We start from the raw sequence: 25,834 nt of genomic DNA on the forward strand, positions 1-25,834 counted from the left end.
ACAGTATTAACATATGTTCATTCAAAACTATTTGGTAAATGTCAGTATTCATACAAGTAGATCACAGTTAAATCTTGGCTAGTGCCAAGTGTTAGCATTGTGGAAACTTCCCTTACAACTCACTAAAACACTTCAGTCTTAACCTCTGTCTCATCCACTTAAGTGATGTGGGCATTACATTAGAGAGTGTTTATAAAGTGTACATAAGTGACAAGCAATTATGTATTTGCTCTTTCTCTTAGTATACACAGAGGCCAATTAGGCAGGCTTCGAAATAAAGCCCAATGAAAACTTTCCAACAAAAATAAAATAATAGTAATAATAACTTAAAAAGGCAGCATATATCCTATTTAACAACGTGGAGGAGCCATTAATAAATTCATATTTTAGGGCAAATATGACCTAAAGTTTGGGAGTTTTCCCAGAAGTTTACATAAATATTTTGGGCTAATCTTAAAAAAAAAAAAAAAAAATCTGGCCAAAATCCTCATAGACTTTTTGTGCAAAAGTAAAAACAATTAAAAAGAAACCTGTTGAATATAAATCTCTGAGGTGTTCACAAATTTAATGCCTTTTCCCATTAATAAAGTTTACTGGTGAATTAATCTCATGCACTAATACAAAATTCTTGAAAATATAAATGTTTGGCAGGCTGGAAACACTACATCAGCTTTCTTGTTTCTGGTTTCTAGTTTTCTTTGCAGTGTCTTTTCAGGTGTATGTAGAAGTATGAGGTATTATGGAGAAAGCATAAAGTTACTGAATGGTAAAGAGCAGAGGAGGAAAGGGCACACTGAAATGCAACTGGAGAAAAAGAGGAATAAAAAATTGAACTATGATACTTACTTGCTAGGGCAGAAATAATTTTTTAATGCATTCAACAGCTCTGTCATAATACTGTGGGTTTTGTGCTACATGCTTAAGTGGACAAACTGAACAATCATGTTCCATAATATATCACTTTGTTTCCTATGTAAAATCCTCCTGCGCAACCTACTTTAGACATGTAACTTTCCTACCAATTATCCTCGAAACAATTTAGGAATAGATAACTAGATTGACATTTTGTTTAATTATCCCTATTAAAATGCAAGCTCGTGGTATATTATTGTAATAAATTTTAGCAATAAATGAAATAATGCACTAGTCTTCCCACAAAGAAAAACCTCTTTTTGGTGGCAATTTACATCATAAACATTAAAAACCTACATCATTTGGGCCTGTAATAATAATAATGGCAATATAAATTATATGATTATCATATCCTTATCAAATATTTTACATGCTAATACCTGAAAAGGGTATGAATTAGCATAGCCTAAAGTGTTATTTGTATCCTGGTTTCCACTGAGCACTATTCTAGAATACAAAGGTAAAGCTGTGTCATTTTGCGAGTTAAGCGCCTCATAGGTTCCAGAGGAAATCGTGTTATGTGTCTTTTTTATGCGTCCTTGAGATACCCTATTGGGTTTCTATGTGATCTGAAGTTTACCAATATGGCTTGTGTTCTGTAATATGATCATAGTGGCCTTTTCCAAACACCTTAAAAACTTTAAAAGACTCATCACCTGCTCTGTTTCATTTTCCTACCTCTGTCCAGTTTTTTTGCTTGTTTTTTGTGTGTTTTGTTGTAGGTAAAATACCGCATGATGTAATCTAGAAGCAGCATCATTTGTGAAAATTCTTAACAGTTTTTGGAAGCGTGTCCCATAAATCCGAGATTATTCCTGAGGAATTTCTTCCTCAAATTATTTATTACAAAAGGCTGTGTCTAAAATTACCAATGTCCGTGAACATAACTTTTTTTACTTTGACATGAAGAGGCTTTGTTCTGGAAGTATGCCTCTGCACTTTCTCACAAAACAGTGCTATACAAAGACTGATCACTTCTCCCTTTTATCCAACAGCCCTGCAGGTATCCAAGACACCCACCTAAAAGCAGCTGACTCAAGTTCTGGCACTTCACTGGCTAAGAGATTCTGAGGATACGAACATTTCTCTTTTGCATACCTCATCACCAAGCTTGTGAGATGTTTGGGGCAAGGTTCTTCTGATGCCCTGCTTTTGAATTTGTTCCAATTTGCATGGAGTAATTAAGGATTCATAGGGCTACAGCAAGCAAGAGGGAGCAACTGTGTGGTGCTACGTGGTAGGATTAGTGTGCTTAGAAATGTGAAGCTCCAGTTTCTTCTCTAAATATTAGTTCATTATATGGTTAGTTCTTTTGGAGATTTCTGATCTTTGGGTTCCCTAATAAATTACACACTTATGAAAGCTTTAATCTTTGTGTCATATCTCTTGCTCTAGATTTAAAAAAAAAAAAAAAAGGCATGGCATTTAGGGCATGATTTGACTCTTCAACATTACATGGTAGATAAATTAAAGACACAGACTGAGTTAAGAGGGTTTCTAAAAGGTGCTTTTATTTATATCATAGCAAATGCACAGACTTAGCAAATATATTACCTCGCCTGCATTTCAGTGCATAACTTTTCTGGCCAGACATCAGTGTTCATTGGATTGGTTTCATAACTTCCAGGATGATTGAAAATCTTCAGATCATGCTCTTTTAGTAAATCAGAGAATTCTTCACTCTCTGCACACTTTCTTCAATTTTCATTGGGTTTAAAATTAGATTAGATATTCCCCCTTCCCTCACATCCAGCTATCCAAGGCCTCATGACGTTTCCTTCTACCTACCAGGCAAAATATACAACTTTTGTAACCTTTTCAAGCAGCTTCTCTTCATTCTTACACTATCTTATCCCATCCCATCCCATCAATTTCTTTTCAGAGAAGAGCAAAATCTTCTCTCACTTCTAGTCAATTTTCAAAACAAATTCCATGTGCAATAATTAATATTTTCTACTGTCTCTAATTTGGATGTATGTATGCTAGTAACTTTTTCAACAATGGTGAATATACCGCGACATTTCATGATACAGTCTAAACCAGAGAACCATGCGTAAATTCCCAAAATTTTTTGTGTTCCCTCAGTCTTAATTCCAGTACAGGTATTTGTAAATCCTACTTTCCCTAGTGCAGATGAGCGAGGCTTTTAGGATCAAAAACTCTCCATGAGTAATAAGCAACTATAAGGTTTTTTTTTTTAATCTCTGTTTATTTTGTCCTCCTAATTATCAATCAAATTTTAAAATTTAATACTTTAAAAGAATGTCCATTCACAGATACAGGTGGAGGGCATACCTTCTTAAATAAATGCTTAAGTTCTGATAAATCCACTGTGAAAACTGCAGTAGAATAATAAGTTTTCCTTATAGTATACTCTGTTCTCTTGAGTCTACTTTTTGTATTCTTTATTTTGAGGAGCCAACCATATCAAAATATCAATAAAACAAATCAGCATACTTCTCCCTCTCCATTTCTATATCTTTTTAACTTTAAAGATGAGGCCTAGGGAGGTTGGCAGTGTCGCTGTGCAATCTACTTTGCAAAATCCACATTGTGATATATGACATGCAAGGAAGTAGGCAGCCAAAGATACAGAAAAAGATTGGGAAATTACTTTCTATATTGAACTGCGCTATGCAGTGAACACTGATTTTCTGTTATATCCTGCAGCTATCTTGTCATAATAATTTTTTTTGTAAGTCCTTTCCTTTTGTTTCTAGATTTTCCAAGACTTAGCAGCCTGTCTGAAAGAAATAAACGGTAACTCTGAAAATTCTTTGGTACAGTATGAATACCGATTAATTTTCTGATGTATTTTTAGTCATGTTCCATTAAATATGTAAAATGATGAGTCGCTAGTATTGGTGAGAGGGGGAAGTGGAATATAATTAATAGATGAAAGAATGCCCCTTCAAAATGTAGCTGCTATAAGTACACTTGGCTGATCATGAAATTTCTAATTCCAGCCCTCATATCTATATTTTAGATTGACTATACCCTGGGGCGTCAGAAGTGAGCTTCATTTACTGAAAAGTCATGGGAAGTCATGTTTATTGTCTCAGCAGGTAGCTGCACTTTACACGTAATACTGAAAGACAAGAGAAAACAGAGGCCAGTTTATGTTATTAGAGGCACGTTGTAGCTTGCCGACAAACGTGCGTAGCAGAAAAGAAAAAAAGAAAAAAAAAGAAGTATAGCACAGGCATCAGATTCTATCAAGTTTAAAATATTTCTGCTTTAAATATGTCAACCTAATTTCTTCAGTGCTCCCAAACACATGAGAATGGTGTAAGCAATCATCTCTTCTGTGGAAGGAAATGTGACCAATCTGACTACGTAAGAAACTTTGTCGGTGAGCTTTTGCGTAGGCTGTAAGCATTTCAGCTTTATCCCTCAGACTCATATCAGTTCTTTAACCATGCACATGGAAGGATTTGTGTATTAAAACAGACTACAGTAATGAAATATTTGTTTATTCGATTTCAGAAAGGATACTTATCTCTCTGAGGTTGCAAAGCAAAACATTATGCTAACATATTTCATATATGTAGGCAGCAGCAAGGCAACCCTAGACAGTCTGCTCTCTTTTTGTCACATAATGTTCTTTGCACCTGATAACATTGTGATAAAGGGGCTGTACTGTATCTGTGTAGCCATGTTTATTGCCATATAGTAGTTCCCAAATTACATTGCACTCTGATGAGTAGAGATGGGCCAAAACGGTCTGGCTGGCTCCCAGCATCGAGCAGTTGCTGACAGGACTGGTGCACACTAATGGTGGCAATACAGCTGGTAATACAGCGTTTTTACCAGGTTACCTTTACTGCCAGCTATTATTTCTACAGTTACAAAAGGACATTCCTTGTTTACCTTTATTATTAATTATTACATATCCCTAAGACACATCCCCCATGCTTCTGCTAATAATACCTTCCCTGGGGCATAATATTAACTAATTAATCCATTAACTAATTAATCCATTAACTAATTAATCCAAATCCTTGACAAAGTTCATTTGAGGTGTCCTATTAAGAGTGTCACTCATATTAGTTACTCTAACCCTTTGACTTCTGGGTTTGTTGCTAGTATTTCTGGGAGAAGTAGCATATATAACTTTTTGAACATGAGCTTCACAAGATTGAGTGGGATGAGCCAGAAAAACCCGCCAAACTTGGACCAGCAGTCCAAATGATTTATGTGTTTATTATGCTTCTTAACATCCTGATCTAAAATAAACAGTGTGCCTCGCCACAGTTTTTTCTGACCGTTTTGTAGACTTTACTGAGTCTTTTATGACATGCCTGCTACCAAATCGTTGTATCTTTATCTTAATAAACTTAATCCAAACCTTACCTGACCTAATAATTTTTATCAACCCAGCCAAACATTCCTAGTAGGTTGATATGTTCACGCTGCAGATTTTAGCGTGACATAAAAACATCTAAGCAAATTCTAAATAAATTATCTCATATACTGGAAATAGTTTTCTCGTGGAGCTGAAGGTTGTTTCATAGCCTAACCTGACTTGGAAAAATGAATGAGTTTACATTAATTCTTTGATATGTAGACAGTTATAGTATAGCGCCATCAGATGTTGATGTACCCTATATTAGGGCACATCCCTGTGCTCATAATAAACTCTAAAGCTATGGGAGTAAGGCATATCTGTCTGTAAAAAGAAGCTCTTGCATTTTGGAATTACAGAACTGTACACAGAAAATCATAATTGCATTTCTTCATATTCTATTATATCCTGTTATCCCACAGTGGATTAGCACTAATATAATTTACAAAATGTTTCTGGAACTGAAATACACTGGAAAAGTCAGAAGGCTTATATTACTTCTGGAATTCATGAGGGAATCTTAGTGTCCTATTATACCTAGCACTTCATACACTTTTGTTTCTTAAGACTGAAACTGTAAAACATTCTGTGAAACAGAAAGATGCTAAGATTTTATAGGTGTTGAAACTTGTTTAATAGTGTGCATGAAGTATTTTTATGTCTTAACTAGAGCTGTGTGAATAACCAATTTTTTAGCTGAACTTAACATTCCAGAGGAAAGCATGAGACAATCCTGTCTGCTCCTTGTAGTGTTAAAAATCTGAAAAAATTATGTCACTTCGAACAAAAGATTTTTGTTGGCTTAAATTAATTTTAATTTTTCTTATCAATGTCTGTTTCTTTAAAAAATTGTATTTAGTAACATTTCTAGATGAATAATTAAAAAAAAAGAAATATGATGGAATTAAATATTTTGCTTTGTAACAATGCTTTCTTACATTTTTAAGGGTAAAATTATTAGCCAAACACTATTTAAATTCATAAAAGATTTTAAAGTTCTTCCAGGAATATTTTTCTTTCACACAAATACTTCCTACAAATACATGGTGTTATAAAATACTCATGATTATGACTAAATCTTCTTATTTATTAAGTCCTATGTATGAGATGGAGCCCTTGGCTTCAGAAAGATTTTCATTAGATGAAATGAAAAGCTTCTTTTTGGTAAAAAAAATGAAAACCCATGTAAAGTTCTGTCATGTCTGCAGTGTGTTTTTCAACAATGTTCTGTCATGAAGATTACTCTCCAGATCTTCTGCTTTGTTGCTGTCCTCTAGCTCTATGCATCCTATTGATTCTTTCTTTGACAGAAGTACCTGTTTCCGTGCCTAGGATCCTATATAATCTTCGTTTGGTCCTAGTGCATCGCATGAGAGTGTTAGAGAGAATGGTTATCTAAAAGCAAGGCTCACAGCCACCTCTGATATGGTGCAGCTGTGACCTTGAGTCAGACTGCTGGGAAGAGCTCTGTCCTGGTGTCTCTTTACTCAGGAGCTGTCTTTAAACTGAGGTACTCCACCTCAGTCCTTGCCTGAGCTGTTGTGCCTGGCCACACATCTCACTGATCCTGGTCCTGACTTGCCAGCTTGAATTCCTGCCCTCACCCTGGATCCATCTCATCACAGTGACGTGACAGTGATCCAGCTCATCATGGTGATGTCTGGCCTGGCTGCTAGACTGTGGGCTGAACTGGGTTACTGTCATGGCACTTGCTCTGCTCACCTTGCTCGGGGTCCATGTCCCTTGTCAGCCAGGTCACTGCCTGCCTGCCTTGCTGCTGCTCGTGGCTCCCAGCCCTCCTTCCCTGGCAGAGCAGCCCACTCCTGTCTCTCCCTGACAGTGGGGCTCACTAAATGAGACCCTACTTCTGTATTGCTACTCTATTCCCTTAACATGGCTGTATCAAGAGGCATAGTACTTTCCATAAATAAAACAAGTAGCAAAAAGGAAAATCACAAACAAACTTCTGTTTAGGAGCGGAGCAGTGAAGAGAGCCTTAGCCAGCTACTTCGGTACATTCAAATAGGTAACCCTCCCATACTGATTAAGACGTCCTTTGCAGGAGTGAGAGGCAGTTACTGTAAAGGGCCTATAGGTTACAACCTTCACAGACACATGTTGCTAAGGAGAATCGAAACACTGGCAGAAAATTACTTGGCATAATGAAAACATCACTTGATTATCATTCATTCAGTAATATTATTTTCATTAAGTAAATGGAGATTTCAAGAGCTTTCATGCCTCAGTCTCTCAGAAAAGAACACTGAAAAGCTGACCCTCAGCATGAATGCAAGCTAATAAAAGCTTTCCCAAATTGGAGGTAGGCAGTGGTGCCTACCAAGGTGATGTTTGTCACTGTTTGAATTGACCTTTCTGTGAAGCTTGAAAACCAATTCAGTTGTGATTGCCAAAGCTGCCTTTTGGTAATATCCTATTTTATTGACAAAAGGGGATGGGGTCAACTCATTTTCATAACAATCTGCTTGAAGAAATCCTTAACCACTCTATCATTTACAGTTGTTTTGCAATACAACCCATGAAAATATTACTGGACTTAGAGTAGGCAATAAAGAGAGGGAAAATGACAACCTTTTTTTTTTTTTTTTTTAATAGCTGTTTTAAGAAGAAAAGCCTACTGTTAATGAGCAAAAAAAGATAAGCAACTTAATTTTTTTTTCTCTGTCCATTAATCTATTCTAGCTTTGAAATATTGCTCCCTTTAAAAGCAAATAGTTCTTATTGAAACCTTTCACAAATGAAACAAATGGAAAAAGAAAATTAAAAAGATACAATGCAAAGCAAGGAAGTGATTTTCAAAGGCAGACACATTTGAAAGGCTATTTTTTCGTAGAAGTCAGCAATGGCTAGTGACAATGTGTGATAAGTGGTTGTCAGGAGACCTGGTTCTGATTTTGGTTCACTACTTACAATTATGGTTTCAGTGAATTTATTCTTTTATCTGATTTTGGATTATCCTAGTTCAAGTCATAATTTTCACTGATTAGTTATTATTCATAATTGGTGAATGAATCATTTGCTTGGACAAATTGCTGCTTATCAATTGTTCCTAAACAGTTCACTACAAGTTATTTGTAATTTTCTCTCTGTGTTGCATGAATGGTTAACTATGTCACAAAGTAATGTTTTTGGTCCTTGATGGTATGAAATGAGCTTTCTGAACTACTGTGCCTGAAGAAAAAATCCTGTAGTTTTGATTCTTGCCATTAAGAGTGGTTAGAGCAGATTGTTCTATGTTTCCCGGCAGAAAAGGACCTGGGGGTGTTGGTGGACAGCTGCCTGAATGTGAGCTGGCAGTTTGCCCAGGTGGCCAAGAAGGCCAATGGCATCCTGGCCTGTATCAGGAATAGTGCAGTGAGCAGGACTACGGAAATGATCAACCCCCTGTACTCGGCACTGGTGAGGCCCCACCTCGAGTACTGTGTTCAGTTTTGGGCCTCTCACTACAAGAAGGACATTGAGGTGTTGGAGCGTGTCCAGAGAAGGGCTACAAAGCTGGTGAGGGGTCTGGAGGACAAGTCTTACGAGGAACGACTGAGGGAACTGGGGTTGTTTAGCCTGGAGAAGAGGAGGCTGAGGGGAGACCTCATCACCCTCAACTACCTGAAAGGATGTTGTAGAGAGGTGGGGGCTGACCTCTTCTCCCTGGTGACAAGTGATAGGACAAGAGGAAATGGATTCAAGTTATGTCAGGGGAGGTTTAGATTGGATATTAGGAAACATTTTTTCCCTGAAAGGTTATTAAACGTTGGACTAGGCTGCCCAGGGAGGTGGTGGATTCACCATCCCTGGAGGTGTTTAAAAAAAGGGTAGATGTGGTACTTGGGGACATGGTTTAGAGGTGGTTTTGTCAGGGTAGGTTGATGGTTGGACTTGATGATCTTAAAGGTCCCTTCCAACCTCAGCAATTCTATGATTCTATGAGCATCACAAATGACAGGTAGAGGCACAGGGTATTTTAGGAAATTTGAAATATTTTGGTGACTTCCCTTAACCCCACAAAGGACATCCTCTTCTATGGATCCCAGATTTAGAAAATGATGAAACTCATCAGCAGATTTATCAGCTGCTTTATAATACCTAATTCAATTTTCTTTTGGCATATTCAAACCCAGCAATTCACACCAAGCATATTTCTAATAAAAAATCTGAAGCTAGGTGTTTGTTTTCTTCACTTGCTTCATTCTATAGCTGGAATGAAATACCAGAGTGTTTAGGAAGCTGCTGTGTCATTTCTCCCTCTTACAAACAGTAGATCACTTTTATATATCTGCTGAAGAAGGGCATGGATTGAATACTCTGCTCTTTACTTAGTGTCATGCTGTCACCAGCTATTTTCTATTCTTAGCAACATAAACGTGCACAGTGGTCTTTGTCTCGTATTGAATGTGTTAGTGCCAGGTCTCTTCTTTAGGCTTTTACAGAACAACATCTTACTGCTCCGTTAAGTATTCCAAACTAAATAAAACTGAAAGGTCATCTATTCTGTCTGTGCTTAGTTGTGTTCAGGCAATCAGTAGAATTACCAGATGCATCCTTGGTCCTTAGTGTCCTCCAGGATATGGGGCCCTCTTGAATTCTTGTGGTGGTATCACTTCATTCTGTGACTTCTGTCTTCCGCTACTGCTGCTGATTGTTTACTTTAGCCTCGTTTGCTTAGATAGGAGCCTTCCTCCTTCCTTTTCCTTCACTCAGTTTTTGAAAGCAAAGTACCTATATTTATACGCTGTCTTGCACATTTGTGCCTGCACAAATCTTCTCTATGGTTTCAGTTTTTGAATTTTGAACAAAATCTTACTCTCTTCAATGCATGCAATAACAAGCCCAGCAACTATAAGCCAAATTAACTGGCAAGTTTTGTTATTTGCAAGTGTGTTTTGCAATTTTGCTTTTCCTGTATTTCCCTGGTCCAGTGTAACTCCCTCAATAAACGGGTCATGAGGACTCCAGGGACTCTCCTGCAGAAAAGGAAACCATCTCTGTTCCAGAGTTTAAAAGAGCTGAGGATCTAGACATCTATTTTTAATTACCACTTTTGTGATTACTTCTTCAATAATGCTCCTTCCAAAAAGAATTATTTCATTAACACAATGTTAGCCAATTCAGCTATTAAAAAAAAACAACACCACAAACCAACAAAACAAAACACAATCAAAAATGTTTGTTTTAATTAATTATAAAGGGCAAAATCAGGAAAACAAGCAAATATTAATAAAAGACAGCAGTCTTGAAAAGGGCAAGAGGGAGATTAATACACGTATGCACTGTTTTATAGGGAGAAGCACTTTAAATAGAGCTGTGTGCAGAGTCAGACACAATGGAATATCCATTCTTGCAAATTGTTCTCAGTAAATCTATCTAATCTATTTATTTAGATCAGAGTTCTGCCAGCTGAGTTAATAATTCTTATCTGAAAGTAATTACATTGGTCCATAAGTTTTCACCACTGTGTTGTTCCACATCATATCAAACTGTGTGATGTCTCATCACATTAGCATAAAATGCGTTGTGATGGTGCACAGCATGGTGTGGTGGCAGACTAGAAATGATGCAGCATTCCTAACAGTAGTGAACTAGTAAGTGCCACTGGTATTTAGAAACTTGTGCATACCACAGTTTGATTACTCTCTAGAGGATTTGGTTTTTTATCCTTTCCTTTACATTTAAAGGACTTGAACCGGATGTTAACTTTTATGAGCCAGAATTGGTGCTCTAGAGAAGCACTGTTAGAACCCCAAAAGACTTCAAACCTACCTTTTAGTTACAAAAATGTGTCAGTTCTGAATTTATTGACCATCTGTCAGACTTCACTCACTACTAGCTAGCTGTCATTGTTTGTTATTTGATGCACTTCTATAATGACTCACTGCAGGGAGCTACCAGTATCTCCATCACAGTGATTAATGAGGTCACTCTCTATCCACAAGCATCTCAGCCTGTAATTATTTCTAGTCGCTATTAGCTAGTATGCCAGATCAGATGGAAATAATGTGTTTATATATAATATTTGCCACTAATAATAATATTCACCTGTTGTGAAGATATTTGGCTGATTATTTTCAATTAGTATCTTTCTTTAATTGTATTTGAAATATCTCTTAAACCAGCCCCATTCAAAATCATCCTCTCATGTGCGATAAAAACAACCATCACAACTGAGCTCCAGTGGTCTTCTATTTCTCTGTTCTGAAATGTCTACTATATTCCATATGCATATTTGATACATGAATATCTCTTTCATGCTTATGATATTTTTGTAGATAAATAAAAGTCTGAAATTCTCTCATTATTCCTACTGCTACTGTTGAAGTTTTAAGATAGTGGTTGTAGCCACAATCCAGAATCAGGATCCATCAAGCAAGCACAGGGTGATACGTTTTCCTGCCTTGAAAAACCTGCAAAATTTCCCTGGTACTGTTTCTTGGAATAGTAGTTCCCCAGGAACCCTATGAAGACTACAACTCATTGTGCAATGGATTTACTAGTGTACAAGAAAATATAATTCCCATTCTGAGGAGTTTAAAGTCAAAAGAGGCATGCTTTATTCTGTTAGGGACCAAAAAGAAGGACAAAATATGTCAGCAGAATTAGAGAAGCAGGATTTTCTTGTCATTCAAGTGCCATAGTAAGAGGAACATCAGGGCTTACCTCCAGCAAATTATTTAGGGCTGTGCAAAATGTATCTTCTGAACTGATAGATTTATTTTGGGTACTTTTTGTAGAAGCTAAGACAAAAGTGGTCCAGATTCAAAAGCAGAAGCAACTGTATGAGTTTCTGTTCTTCTCCCTACCTAATGCACATTTCCTGTGGTGGCACAGCAAAAAGGGGACTTATCCAACATAAGGTAACTGTCAGATTCAAATCCTTTCTATTCAAAAGTGATTTAACACAATCCTCCTACAGGACAATGACAAAAGGAATGTGTAGGGTACATCAGATCTTCTTTACGTCACTTTAGTTTTGTGTAAATTATTGGAAAAGTTTGAGAAAAACTTCAAATAATTTTTTCCACCCTAAATTCCACGCTTGGTAGGCTCATCCAAGATTTACCAACTAACACTCTTATTTGGACCATCGAGTCTATACTCTGTGTTCATAAAATAATTTCTGAGGGTAAGTGTATCAACATTGGTGATGCACTAAAATACTACAATGGCATAGACTATGTACATAAAGGAAGGCAGTGATAATCTTATGGATGACATGCAGCGGTGTTTTAATATTTTGTGTCAAACTGACAGTTTTTCACAAATATTCTCATCATTCATTAGTCAGTGGAAAATCTTACCAAACAATAAAATGAATTCAAAATAGTTGTTTTACCAGATCATTTTTTAGACCTCAACAATAAAATTGCTTAACGGTTTCCTTTTATGATGGCTATTATCTTCTGCTCTAATTTATTCTTTTTACCAGAATACCTTGCCATAACTATTATTGTTAGAATAATTAGCTTTTCTTTCAAGATATCATAATCAAATTCCTTTCTTTTCTAAAACCCAATCACAGGTTCACACTGAAACCCAGGTCATTTTACTGAGATTATAATGTCTTTTCTCACCACCAGGTCTGTCAGTTTGCCCTTTCTGCAGTGAAAAACCTTCACTGCACTGAATAAACTGTTTACCCAAGGACCCCAGTGAGGCCTGGTGAGAACTCCCTGGTAAGACACAAGATACAGCAAGATTTCTGGTCAGAAATGAAAAAGGAAGAAGAGATATTTGCCTACAGACAATTCGGAGATGAAGATGGACACAACTGGAGAAACAGCACGCTTCCCCCAATGTGTGGAAGAATCTTGGGGATGGGAAAAGGTGTAGGGTTCAGTGGACAGCAGAAATCTTTTTCAGGACTGAATTCAGAAGAAAAGGAGTGAAAGCTAAGGAAAAAGTCTTGTGTGTTGATTACACAGCCCTGAAGAGCAAGGGATGGAGAGACCAAAGGGTATGGTAAAGTTGTTCAGGTGACAAGAAACTGAGGGGGTGCTTGCAACTAGCAAGCCTGATGTAGGGAGGAGATGATCATCGTGGAAAGTGTCTGAGAAAGTCCTACTCAAAGGTCTCCAGAGAAAGGCCTAAAAGGTAAGTTTAGTTAATCAAAGGTAAGTATAGTTAATCAAAGTTTAACTATATCATCTGCGTAATGTTGTACCCGGAACTTCTTAAAACCAATGCCTCATGGGACAAACAGATATTATGGTGATGTTGTGAAGGATATTTTTTTTGTACTACTAGAGGAAATGCTCCACACAGAAGTGATTCTAAGGTTACAAAGAGCTATAGGGATGTGCCGGAAGTGCTCTTGATAAAAGAGGAAGATACATGAAAAAAATGCACCAGAGGATGTGTTGGGCTGCGAACTGTACCTGCACACAGCCAGAACACATAAAAATCACCGATTTTTTGACAGTTTATTGCCAGGACTTTTTATTTTAGGGCAAGTATAGTAATTCTTGGTTGCTTCCACACCTTGCTGGAAGAGCAATCAACATTTTCCTTTCTCCCTCAGCTTTTTAGAGGTAACTTTGGAAAATGAAAGAGAGAGAAAGTGTCTAATGCTTTTCTCACAAAGGAAAAAGAAGATACAAAGGGAACCTAATGGAGATAATCTGTTCTCTCTCTCCTCTTTCTCTGAAATACTAGTTTGGAGGACATGGGTGAATAGCTTCCAGAGGAAACGTTAAAAAAGGAAAAAAGAAAAGGAGAGAAATGGAAGGTGCATATTTCACTGCTCAAGTGAGGAAGAGAGGATAATTTGGATGGATATTGGTGATGCAGAAGCAGAACTAACATGGAGAGGCTGAGGAAGATATAGTCTTGTGGTCCCTCTCAGTTGATGGCTTGAGTGATGCTTTACCATATGATGTGATGAAGCAGAGTTTGTTCAGTTGATGTTTAACCCTCCTTAACATGTATATTTGGTAGAATGAGCAACGTTGTGGTTTCCACATGGCCTGGAGGTTATTTTGAAAAAGCCAGTCAGAGAAAAATGTACAATATAGCTTTAAGAGGAATCTATTAACTGGGGGGACACACATAAGCTGTCACTCCACTTTTTTGAACCTTAGGGTTGGTAATACTGTACTCTGACAGAAAATCCCCAAACAGCTCTAGTACACTGTATATTCTCAACTTAATTAAAATAATTTTAGAAGATGCCATATGTAATACTGAATCGGTCACACACAAAGGCAAATTCCAATCTCAAGAGCTAGTCCTTTTTGTTATTTCTTCTTATTTCACAGTCTATTCACTACTTAAAAGCCATTTGTTTAGCTTCATAATACCACAGAATTGGCATTTTAGTTGTAAAGAATAAAGAAGTTCTTGTTTCATCAAACGCTTTACTGTATAGAGCTGTAGGAAACTTGTACAATCTCTTTCCTCACATTAGCTATTCTATTTTTATTTTCCTTTCAGTTTGGTCTTGTTTTCTGCCATACAGCTTTGTCTCATGCAGATTGCCAAATTCGTCAGGATTCCTTATTTGTTTGAATTTTTTCAAGCATAAGGGATATTTTTCTACTAGCAGTTCTAAAAATATATCTCCAGAAGATATGGCTTGTGTGATGATAACCTAGGCTGCAAGAAGGGACACAACCGAATAACAGAAAACTAACTAAATAAAACTAGCATTTCTTTCAAGTGCACAAATCAACTGGGAGTTCTTCCTTTACATGAGTTGCTGGATTTGAGTGGATCCATTTATTTATTATGACAGGTTATAATTAGTCAGCATGCTACTTACATTTGCTTAAGATTATTCTACTTGCTGGAATACAGAAAATGTTTGAACAAAAGGAAGCCATAGGACCTTTGACCGACCTAACCCACTGGTCTGTCTAGAGATGTTAGTGGATTCAGTGTTTATGTGAGCAACTGGTTTCAGGAAAAATGCAGTAAAACACATATTTGCTCTGACTACTGTCCCTGTTATTGCTTTATTGATGTCATTTATTGCAGCCTAATTTTATGTTATAAGATTATTTGGGGTAGGATTTTTTTTTTTTTATTATTATGTATTTCTGCAATTCCTAGCGCAAGGGGAGCCTGAAATGGGGACTTGTAACTCTACTATTATACCAATAATAACAACAGTTAACAGCTTTTTGTCTCTGAGGCATTAAGACTACAAATTGAGCTGTGTTAATGACTAATTAGTGTTTTCAGCATCTTCCCAGTGCACAAGTCAAGTAAAAGGCAATTTTCCTGGCTTTTTTTATTTATCCTCCCCAAAGATGAACATTTTATTATATTAAATCTCTTAATATTTTTTCAGGAAAAAATGTAAAATTTTATTTTAAGATTTGAGAACAGATGACATTTAACTTGATAAATTTCCAGCTATGAAAAATTCTGCTATCTTTTCTCTGTATTGTGGAAAATCTGTTGTTATGAGGAATGATGTTAATGTAAAGACTATAATGAAACAATGAGTTATAAACATTCTATGTGACATTGTCCATACATGGAAACAGAGGGAGACATTCCATTACCTATACTCAGTCATTACAAGGTCCATGGGATTTTAAACATATAGTTTTCCCCATAAAAGCTGCACATTCCAGCAGGCTAGCTAACTTTTGAGGTTTGGGGTGATTAGAAAAAAGTGAAAGTAAAAAAAACCAACCTTGACTCCATTTGGTAAAGACACTATAAAAGCAGAAAGGGGTCTAAGAGGACGTAATGGATCTGAACATGGATGTTTTTCCATGCTTGAAATATCTTTTAAAAATCATTTCAGTCCACTGTCTTCTTAACGTTGAGGGCTTTTTCCGAGATATGAATATTATTAATGAATTTAGAAGATACAAACTATAGAATGCTCTTAATAGTACTTTTATATAAAAAATTCAGAATTAAATATTGTTTTGAAGTTAAACAAAACTTTTTCTTCCTTGGATGCATTGCAGGTTTCTTTCCCCCCTTCCTCATTTCTTTCCACATCTGTCCTACTCTGGAAATTTTCTCAAAACTATGTTGCTCATCTTAACAGCTACAGATCACATACCAGGCAATACAGTCATTAAAGATCGACTTTAGATTAAAGGTTTCTCAAAAATGAAGAAGAGGCACTTAGGAAAAATAAAAAGTTTATTTAAGCAGATGGATAGTTCTTGCTGACAGCTCAGAAAACTTCTGGAGGACAGAAATATTTTATCTGAGGTTTCCAGAAAAAGAATAGCCTGCTTTTGCTCTTCTGTATTACAGATAAACTTAACTCATCCATGTTGTGCAAAAATGGCTAATAAAATATTTTTACATTTAAGCACTAATTTCTACCCTACCTTTGAACTTCTGTCAGGGGAAAATTGAACTGTCTCCAGGCTGCAGGTCCGCTGTCATTTGGAAAGAGCAACAACATTTTTTTTCCACTTCTTTCCTACATGCCTTTTTAAATCATGCATAAAGTAATGTCTGTGTTTTCCTACCTGCCTGAGCGCTTGCTATCACTTTTCCTCAAACAAATTGATATGATAGTTAACACTGGCTTTTTAAAAACATTTAGTGCTGCATTAAATATCAGTGGTGAAAGTCCCCTCAATTTCAGTGGACAGAGCTTGAAACACACTCTTATTCTTATTATTTGTACGAACCTCCACTTTTGATTTTCATATTATATATTTTTTCATTTTTCCTGAATTCCAAAATTTCTTCTGTTCTTGCTGTGACTAGAGTTTAAATTCATAGCATCATTCTCATGTGTCAATCCATAGTGTGCCTTCAAGAAGCATATGAGATAGCATATCTGGTATAACTCTCAGCTTGCTGATCAGGGTACTTTATTGAGAACAGGGTACTGGTGTTCTCAACTGAACAGTTGAGAAGGCAGTTTGAACTGCCTAATGCTGAGCAGGACAATGAACCTGAATTTCCCACCTACTGCAGTGTTCACTCTACTAGGCTACAACAGCGTACGTAGATACAACTTGACCTTTATCTCTAAATCGGCAACATTTCATGAGCTGTCTGTTTCTCCAAATGTTTGTGTGTTTTGGGAATGCAGATTGGGTTGGGTCTCTAATTGGAATGAAGCTTTTGTAATGGGACTGAGACAGGAAATCCCAGAAAGGGGCAATTTTGAGATGAGCAGAAGCAAAATTGGGAGCTCAGATAGCTTTTCATTCAAACAGAACACTTAATAAGACTAGCAGTAGCAGAATAGGGATTTTGGACTGAAATCTTGATCTTTATCACAGTCTTGTTTATGTTCAGCCTTGTGATATTCCCTCTCCTCTTTTTCTCTGCTTCCAAAACCACGGAGATCATAGTGATTTACTGCTGCTTTGGCTCATAAAGATACACTAAGAGTCTGATCCAGGAAGTTAGTAGGATTTTTGCCACAATGAATCAGTATAACTCATGTTGCATAAAATGAGCAGACATAAAGTGCATTTCAGGACATGATACAGCCTTGTACTGTCTCCTGTGATGGTGCATGGAATTCCCTTGAAGAAAACAACTAGAACATTGTTTTTACATTGTGGGGCAGGAATGTTTCACCTGGAAACTGTCATTTCTCCTTATGTCTTTATTTTTGAATCTCCATGACTATTGGTCTCTGGGAGGTCAGTATAAGGCCACATCCTTGCCAGAGTTATTCTTTTTGAAACCATAACAACCAAGTCTGGAAATTTGTCTGTCTTTTGAATGTCTCTCTTTGAGAACTACCACCTCTTACACAGCTTGTAGATTTTTAGGTTCCTCATTTCTCAGGCGTGTCATTCGCTATAAACAGTACCCCAAAAAGACATGGAAAGGAAGAAGAAAGACACAGCTCAATACAGTATAAGGACAGATAATCAGTCAGAACTCACAAAATCAGGAGCAGATGTAGCCCAATTAAACTCAGCAGTTCACAGGTGTTCACAGGAATGACTTTAACATAAAAATACACTTCTCTTTAGTGCTCCTTAATTATTTTTTTTTTTTTTCTAGAGCTCTTTAAATTTTATATACTTCACCAAACTAAAGTAGAAAAAGTAGACAGGTAATTGGAGATTAGTTGGATATAATTGACTTAAAATTCAACATGTTAATTGTTTGTTTGATTTTGGAATCATGGTGAACCATACTTACTGAGGGGATGAGGGTTAAACGATACTGCATAATTTGTTCATATCATTTGGTTTTGAACTCCTGGCAAAATACATCCACAATTAAATTTGATATATGCAAGATCTGCAGGTCACTAGAAAATGCTGGAACTCTAGTCCTAATTGGCTTCAATATGTATAATTATTTGTCAGCAGCATGTGATGGAATTTGTCATTGTCTCTCTACCTGGACACCATGCTATCAGCCGGAAACACAGCACATATGCCATTCATTCTTTTCAAGCTGGTGCTTTCCTGACTGCTGCTTTAGGAGTTTATTGAGGGGACTGGGCAGAGTGATAATGCAGAAATTTTTCATGAGAATCTGTTGTTGTGGTATTAGCATTAATCCTTAGACTTCCTATCGCATTGCAGAATGGAAAGGTTTTATTTTGCCAAGGTGCCGCAACATGTGGAAGACAGAATTCTGTCTACTTTTCATATTTTATATTTTACTGGGATGATTTTTTTTTTTTTCTGGAAATCATGTAACACAGATTTTACCTTAGCATAGCTCCTAAAGGGATGGGTACTTTCTTTTCTTGGTAAGTTAGACCTTTAGTATAAAGTTCTTACCTGCAGACAATATTTGCATTCAGGTCAAGATGCACCTGCAAGTTCAAAGAACGGGATGGAAAGTATGCATGACATTGCCATCTTGAACTACCTTTACAATGCAAACCTTGCATTATTTGGCTTTATTTAACCCACTCTTCAGTGCCATTTTTCTTATGCCAGTGCACACTCTGCTTCTTAAGCAAATGAGCTCTGCCTGTCTTAATTTGTTGAAATCTTCAGGATCAGATCTGATAGCTTTTAGCTTTCCAGATTTGGCAGAAAATTACATCTAGTCAATAGGCTAAAGCTTTTGCTGTGTTATTTGAGAACTAATGTAGTTATAATTCTTACATTACATTGAGTCCCAGTATTTGACTTCCTTGTAGCAATTTCCACATTAGTCTGATCTCGCTAGCAAAGACATGCAAGTCACTTCAGCATCCCTGTGTTATCATTTGCACTTCCTCTCTCTTCGTTTCGTCAGTATCAGTATGTTTTTCAGTGGTATATCTTGTGACTCTTTGTTCTTGTTGATTTCTTTGCACTGTATAATGAGAAGTTATGTGGGCTTTCTGAAAACACAGGAGGAATTGCTGAAAGGTATTGGTAAAATAGGAGGGCTTGAATAATTTAGTCTATAATCTTACTTCAAATATTGAGGTTACCCTTCTGAGTAAAAGCAGCATGTGGACTCTTGTTTATATCTCCACTCATGTTTACTGGCTTGGACTGAAAGCACTGCTAAACTCAAAAAGATCTTTTTGTCCATGTACAAGGAGAGAGGTATAGATGATTTTGCCAAATAAAACTGTTGCTGGTCTAGTTTGTTTTGGTTTTTTTTTATACAACTTTCCTCTAAAAATTGACTTTCTATATGTGCTAATACAAGGCACTGTAAAGATAAACCACTTGTAGGATCTTGCTTTATCTCCTCTGAGGTAAATCTAACCACCTTTTCTTCCACCTATTAACAACTGATATTAGGTCTAACATGTCATATGACCATTAAGATCACCGCTGGCAGGATGTAGAGTTGTTGTCATATTCCAGGTGGATGGCTGTACGGATCGGACCAATGGTTTGACAATGAATCACAGGAGATGTCTTCAGCAGATTAAAATAACTCTGTAATTCTATGACAGCGTTCAGTGATTCGAGGACTTCCTGAGTCAGTTTGGTGGCTTGACCTTGGCCAGCAGCCAGACACCCACGTAGACACTCTTGCACCCTCCCTCTTCAGCAGTATAGGGGAGAAAGTAAGATGACAAAACCTGTAGGTTTGGTGTGGTGTCCTCCATGAGCTGCAAGTGTGGATATCTGCTCTGATGTGGTCCTCCATGGTCTGCAGGAAGACAACCTGTTTCACCATGGTCTTTTCCAGAGGCTGCTGGGGAATCTCTGTTCCACCACCTGGGGCACCTCCTCCCACTCCTCCTTCACTGACCTTGATGTCTACAGAACTGTTTCTCTCACATTTTCTCACTCCTCTCTCTCACAGCTGCTGTGCAGCATTTTTCACCCTTTCTTAAACTTATTTTCTTCAAAGCACCACCACTTCAGCTGCGAGGCTCAGCTGTGCCCTGCGGTGGGTCGGTTGGAGCCGGCTGGAATTGGCTGTGTCCAGCACGGGGCAGCCCTGGCCTTTCCTCACAGAGGCTGCCCCTGCAGCCCCCCGCTGCAGTATCAACCCCCTCCATGACATTCATGATTGTAGTCCCATTAACATTTATACCCCCCTGAATTAATCTCTGTTCCAGGCTGAAAACACCTATTTAACTAACTTAATCCATCCCAAGAAGAATGATTCCTTCTTATTAAGGAAATTGTTCTTCCTTCATAAGGATAACTTTAATCATCCCCTTGCTGAGGGTGGCTGAGAGGGGAGTGGGGTGGACAGGTTCTCCAAACAACATTCAATGCACCAATCTTTCCTGAGGAAAGAAGGTATATTCCTTAGCTTTTTGCTTTGTTTTTGCCTGCAGGTAACCTTTATTTATGGACTTAATGCAGAGTTAAGAGTTCTACTCCCCACTTTTCCAAGGTAAGACTATCGCTCGACTTCTCCATGTTATAGTTTTCACTATCTGCAGTAAAATAAACTATCGCTTAATTATTAGGATGGCATATCAATTAAATAACATTTGATATTGGAAAAATGATTAAAATTTGGTGCTTATGGAGTAATATGTATTTTATATATGTTATTATTCTGTGGTTTTAAGGAGATCATGACAGCAGAGTGACTTTAACATTTAAACATTTCTGAAGCACAGGATTTTTTTTTAAAGGCGAAAATTGTTTCCCAGCATGACATAATAGTGAGTTTCTGATACTTTTTGAAATGCAAAGTAAAACAATTACTCAGTTAAGGAATTAAATTATTTAAATTGCAAGTGGAATTTGTTACTCTTTCAAGTAATTTTTAAAAATTAATAAAACATTACTTAAGTAAATTTAGTACTTATATCTCAAATATAGTGTAATAAATTTCACATAAATGAATAAGTCATTATTTAATTTAAGTATTAAAACCAGATCATTTGCTAACAGTTGGTATGAGTCTGCGTCTTTTCATGCAGCACTTGACTGTAGGATGAAACCAATTTTATCAGTTGTCTTCATTGACTAGACTGAGCTGGCAAGAAAGGAGAGGCTGGTACTATGAAGACCTGCAGGACTTTGCAAAAAAAGGAAGAGTGGATGGAACTGGTGCATCTCATCAGTCTGCTTCATTGTATTTTAGGCACAGCACTGCCCTTGCTGTAGTTATACATCCTGCAGAATTTTCTGCGGGATATATTGCTTAAAATGAGTTCTGCCAGAACAGTGGTCTCGCTGCAGAGTGGCAACATGCTGCAGATCACATCAGGAAACAGTTAAGCTGTTTGACAGGGCCTGACAATCCATCCACACCCCAGCTGCAAATTTGGCAGACCCCAGAAACCTGCTCTTGGGCTGACCTGGGAAGCTGGAACTGAGATTCCAGAGTTGCAAAGAGCCGTGCTTCCCAGATTAGCAGCCTCCCTAGTGTGAGCTGCCTGAAGAAAAGCTGGAGAGTTCTGCAAGCCAAAACAGTATTGTGATACATCACGACCTCCAAGGCAGAATTTAGACTACCTACTTTTTTAAAAATTCCCTTTCATGGAGTTTTTGATGTATCTACTTTCACTCCCAAGTAGGTGATTTTCCAATTTGCTTTCTCGATCCCACTCTCCCTCTGTCTTCTCCTCTAAAATATTGGCTTTGATGGTTACAAATGCTTCATGGTTTCCTCCTAGCCAGTAGCCCTGGATTTTCTCTCTGGAAACCCCATCTTGAGCTGTCAATCCTGGCTCTTCAGCCTTTTCAGGGAAGGCAAGGAGGCTAGTCATTACAGGATTTTCAAAATACAAAGGCTTTTGTGCATGGAAGTTGAAGAACAACCACCATAGCTCTAAACATTCTTCATTAAAACAGTGTAATTAATGTAGAAAACTTTTTTTTCCTCAGAGCCTGGTGTTTAGTCACTGAAACTAAACTAAACTTGTGGGCTAGATGAGGTGACAGTGAGGTGGATTGAGAGCTGGCTGTGTGACAGAACTCAGAGGGTTGTGATCAGTGGCACAGAGTCTAGTTGGAGGCCTGTAACCAGTGGTGTCCCTCAGGGGTCAATACTTGGTCCAATTTTGTTCAATATATTCATTAATGACCTGGATGAGGGGTCAGAGTGTATCCTCAGCAAGTTCGGTGATGATACCAAACTGGGAGGGGTGGCTGACTCTCCAGAGGGCCGCGCTGCCATCCAGCGGGACCTGGACAGGCTGGAGAGCTGGGCAGAGAAGAACCTAATGAGGTTCAACATAAGCAAGTGCAGGGTCCTGCACCTGGGGAGGAATAATGTTAGGCAGCAGTATAGGTTAGGGGTAGACCTGCTGGGAAGTAGCTCTGAGGAGAAGGATCTGGGGGTCTTGGTAGATGGTAAATTATCCATGAGCCAGCAATGTGCCCTTGTCGCCAAAAAGGCCAATGGAATCCTGGGCTGCATAGGGAAGAGTGTGACCAGTAGGTCGAGGGAAGTCATTCTCCCCCTCTACTCGGCACTGGTGAGGTCACAACTGGAATACTGTGTCCAGTTTTGGGCTCCCCAGTTCAAGAGGGACAGGGAACTGCTGGAGAGAGTCCAGCGAAGGGCAACCAAGATGATTGAGGGATTGGACCATCTCCCTTACGAGGAAAGGCTGAGAGAGCTGGGACTCTTTAGCCTGGAGAAGAGAAGGCCGAGGGGGGACCTTATTATGGCATACAGCTATCTAAAGGGAGGGTTGAAGGAGGATGGAGCCAGACTCTTTTCAGTGGTTCCCAGTGACAGGACGAGGGGCAATGGGCACAAGTTGGAACATAGGAAGTTCCGTTCCAACACACGGAAAAACTTCTTTACAGTTCGGGTGACAGAGCACTGGCACAGGCTGCCCAGGGAGGGTGTGGAGTCTCCTTCTCTGGAGATTTTCAAAACCCGCCTGGATGCAGTCCTGAGTAATGTGCTCTAGGCAATCCTGCTTTAGCAGGGGAGTTGGGCTAGATGATCTCTAGAGGTCCCTTCCAACTCTGAAGATTCTGTGATTCTGTGATTCTGTGAATAGCCAAGTTTTACAAGGAATGTTTAAATTATATGTAATATAGTATATTTTTTAAATTGCATTAATAAATACTATTTAGTAGGATATGTTATAATAATTTCTATGAAAAGTGATTATGAACTTCCAAAATTTGGTTATTAAACATGACATACTGACATACAAACTGCCTATCACAAGCCGTAGCCACCTCCACACTGTTTTTGTGTTCTTGTCTACATTTAATTACACAAATGACTGCATTTTTAGTTCACCTTTCAAAACTTCATATGTATCTAGGGGGTGGCGTATTATACATGACAACTGATACAGGGTATTTTCATCAAATCCAACAATACTTTTTCATAATTACTTTTTAATCATGTAAATGACTTAATAGCATTAGATGACAGTAACTTTATGTCTTCCTGATGAAAAATACATTATGGGAAAGAAACTATTCAAGTGAGTTAGAACTTAAAGAGCTCTTGACTTCTACTCCTCACAGGGTGGGGAGTTTTGCAATTCTGGCAAAGGAATAGTGTCAAAAGCTCATCAGTTCCTTGGAGACAGAATGCCAGAAGGAAATGAAATTATTTATCTGTGGCTAGTACCGTAGGTCTGACAAAAGCCATCAGCTGTGCTGCATTCTCATTTCCATCAAGCTCCAAGTGAGCTAAGTCACGACTAATTCTGACCTTCTGGTTGTTAATTGGCCAGTGTTTGGTGAGCTAGTCAGCAGTCTTTCCTTTACATGGATTTTTTATCAGAACTGGTCAGTCCACCAAAACTGGAATGTTTACTAAAACTTTTATTTTTATATAAACTTGCACCACCAAAAGTAGTCACATTTTCATTGGAAGCTTTAACTCTGGGGCTGCTGGACACCTCAGGCTGTCAATTATCTCTGGCTGCAGGGCAGCGTAGCTGTGTGGTCTACACTACAGTGTGGAAGCTGGAGAACTTGGAGAGCTACAGTTTGACACATCTCTTTGTGCTTTTATGTTCAGATTCCTTTGACAGGGGACTTTCTTGACTTTTATGGCCTTTCAGGTCCAGCCTCCAAACCTCAGAAACAGTTTTGGTGATACCCTGGGGAAATGGAGTAACCATTTGTTCCATTTCATCTCACTACCAAAGTTTTGGACAGAAATACCTTATTTTTCTTTGCCTATGTTTAAAGTGTTTTATCTGTGCAAGATAGTGTTTGTAATTAGCCTTTCAAATCAGGAAATCCTCTTCTGAATTTTTCAATTTCTGCCAGCAGAAATGTTTTGAATTTTCATTACCTGTAGTTGCCTGCAGTTGTCTTTTTTCAAGGAGGAATTAGGAGGTTAGAAGTGTTGATTCAGTGTATATTTCAAGAGTTGCTTGATTGCAACAATTCATGGGAACACATTCTTATTTTCAAAAGAAATTCACTAAGATGTCAAAATGCTTCAGTTCAATTAAATTAAGAACTGTATTTCAAATAGATAAAGAATTATTAAAAAACAAAACAAAACTTTATTTCTTTTTTTTTTTTTTTTTTTCTGGCTATGTCATATAAGTTCTACCTTGAGCACATTATGAATGATGGTTGAGGAAAAGGTCCCAAAAAGTAAACACTGCTCCTGCATCGGTGTCCTCTGATGCCAGTGATTGTTTTTGCACTGTAGTTTTGGAAGAAGACGTGCTGAAAACAGTAACAAGAAAAGTCGGCAGCTATAGGTTGTACTAAAACTGAGTGTGCAATATTGTGAAAATTCCAGCAGAGCTGGTGGGGAAAAGATATTACTTTGAGGGTCAGTGATGGCCATGGAATGACGTCAGCTTTTATATTTATACAGAGCAAATCTTTCACTTTACCTGAAGAATAATATTTTTAGGATTGAAATGATTTATTTTTTTTTAAATATATACACTTGACCCCCTGACTCCCAAGGTATTTCAATGTATTGTCCTCTTTTTTTGGCTTATGACTGCATTTCAGAATCCCAGTACTTTGTATTGGATAGAAATTCCATTTTTCAGAAGGATATTGTTATTTCCTGTTTGCATTTCCTAATCTGCTGTGTCTCAGATATATGACTTGAATGTTCTTTAAATTGGCACAGCATACTGTGGCCAACCACTCACTGTTATATCATGACTGTTTAGTACTTATTCAAATATTTCTGTAAAAAAAAACCAGACAAATTAACATGTTTTTCTATACTATTTCTTCCTGAATGCAGAAAAAAAAGTTTAAAGTATGAAATCCTAATGCTCAAAACTGCACAATTCAATCAACAAGCAAGCAAATAGAGAATGAATAACTTTTTAAAACAAAA

The sequence above is a fragment of the Charadrius vociferus genome, unplaced genomic scaffold (genome assembly GCF_000708025.1).
Source record: "Charadrius vociferus isolate BGI_N301 unplaced genomic scaffold, ASM70802v2 scaffold314, whole genome shotgun sequence".
Taxonomy (NCBI): domain Eukaryota; kingdom Metazoa; phylum Chordata; class Aves; order Charadriiformes; family Charadriidae; genus Charadrius; species Charadrius vociferus.